At 33.5% G+C, this 2,371-nt stretch overlaps 1 protein-coding gene across 4 annotated transcripts in view; it reads left to right on the top strand.

Moving 5' to 3' along the window:
- Window positions 1-2,371, top strand: part of LOC108693589 — a 7,709-nt gene that overhangs the window by 3,693 nt on the left and 1,645 nt on the right. The window lies entirely within an intron of this gene.

Here is a 2,371-nt window from a genome sequence, read left to right as displayed (position 1 = left end):
TATATATATATATATATATACATATAAAACAAAAAGTACAAAAAAGATACATACAGGGTATCCCATTTTAAAAGATCCATTCAAATATCTCAGAAACACTATGTTAAATCGAAAAGTGTTTTAGACAAAAGTTTTGTGACTTCGAGGAGGACGTAAGGTATTATTGGTCTTGGATTGTCAAGATCAGGACAAGGTCATTTTGAATTTTTTAAATGGAACTCTCAATTTTTCATTGCATATTCTAGTTATTTAGAATAGAATTCCATCCAAAAATTTCTCTAAAAAATTAATTTATTTGTCATAATCACAATCATAATTTATTTCATAGTGTTTTAACATAAAAGTGGTTATAACTCGGAAATGACTCTATGTTTTTGGACTCTATGTTTATATAGCTTTTTTCTTTCTCTTTAAGTCCCAAAAAAATATCATTTTTCAAAATATTGCGGACGATTTTCTGGATACCATGCGTGTATGTTGCGTGTGTGCGCGTGTAGGCATATGTGTGCGTATGTTCCACATTTTGCGATCAAAATTATAATAACATATTTCTGACTTAAAAATAAGACAAAATTTCTAATATCAAAATGTCAAGGCTATAATAGTTTTTGAATTAATTCGTTATATATATATTTAAAACAATTTGTTATACATATTTATTATTAGGTGTACAACTTTGCCTCCGCCGTTTCCTATAGATGGGTTTAGCGGTAAGTGGTGGTCGAAATAAATAGATCATAGACGTCATACAATAAACTTGGGCATCTGTCAACATAATCCCATAGAAACATTAGTCGATTTGTGTCTGCATCATAAAGTTATTCTCGATTGAAAATGTTAGTTTACGAGCCAAATTCTTATCATTTGCGGGAGGTTTTATTTTTTGCTTCAATATGAAGAAATCTGCGGCTGAGGCTCATCGAATGCTCTCAAATACTTATGGTGAGGCCGCTATTAGTGAAAGAACGTGTCGTGAGTGGTTTCAACGCTTCAAGAACGGTGATTTTTCAAAGTCATGCTCTGTATTTGGTGGGATCAGCTCGGCGTAGTGTATTATGAACTGTTAAAACCGACTGAAACAATCACAGGCGATCGGTATCGAACGCAATTGATGCGTTGAGCCGAGCATTGAAAGACAAACGACCGCAACGAGAGACACGATAAAGTGATTTTGCAGCATGACAATGCTCGATCCCATGTTGCGAAAGTGGTCAAGACATACTTGGAAACGTTGAAATGGGAAGTCCTACCCCACCCGCCGTATTCTCCAGACATTGCTCCCTCTGATTATCACTTGTTTCGATCAATAGCACACGGCCTGGCTGACCAGCACTTCCGGTCTTATGAAGAAGTAAAAAATTGGATCGATTCGTGGATAGCCTCAAAAGATGACCAGTTTTTTCGACGCGGGATTCGTACGCTACCCGAAAGATGAGAGAAAGTAGTGGCCAGCGATGGAATGCTTTGAATCATAAATGTATAACCAGTTTTTTACAATAAAGCCTCGAATTTCGGAAAAAAAACGGCGGAAACAAAGTTGTACACCTAATATTTTTAATTCTTGTAATATTTTTATGTTATGTTACGTGTTATGTTGCATATGTAATTATTTTCCATATTTAAATAATTAGTGAAGTATTTCAAAATTATTGTATAGCATTGTATACGTTACTTCAATCTCACATGCGGTGAACATAGGCGTACGAACATCTGCTTGTATGATAAACTGTCCCTGAGCGCGCGAAATGTCAACTCTGTGATTAGTTAACTTTAACGGCTATTAATTTAAAAACTATTATAGCCTCGATATTTTGATATTGGATTTTTGTTTTATTTTTAAGTCAGGAATATGTTATTAAATACGATAAAGAACACCATGATCAATCATAATTAAATGTTTCGAATAATATATTATATTACTCTTTATTAAATTAATTTATTTCAGGTATGATTGCGTGCCAACAACTTTCGGATTTTCAACACAATCAGTCTGAAATGCTAATGATCCCCCCTTTTAATTAGATTAGAAAGAAAGAAATTTATTGCGAAAAATATTACCTCAGCCAGGGTTCGAACGTGGAACCTCTCGACTTTCTGGGACGAGGGTCTTAGCCAATTCGATCACTGAAACTAATTTATCTGAAATAAATTAATTTAATAAAAAATATATAATGTATTATTCGAAACATCTAACTTTGATCGATCATGTTTTTATTTGATATATTCATATATACGGTTGTTCTTGAATCTTATAATATATATGTTATTAAAATTTCGGTCACGAATTGTGGGACACCCTATGTGCGTGCGTGCGTGTGTGTGAAAGATTTATCATTACGAGTATTTTCCAAACACCTTGTGTATATATATA

The sequence above is a fragment of the Atta colombica genome, unplaced genomic scaffold (assembly GCF_001594045.1).
Source record: "Atta colombica isolate Treedump-2 unplaced genomic scaffold, Acol1.0 scaffold93, whole genome shotgun sequence".
Classification (NCBI taxonomy): Eukaryota; Metazoa; Arthropoda; class Insecta; order Hymenoptera; family Formicidae; genus Atta; species Atta colombica.
This window is presented reverse-complemented; position numbering and strand designations above follow the sequence as displayed.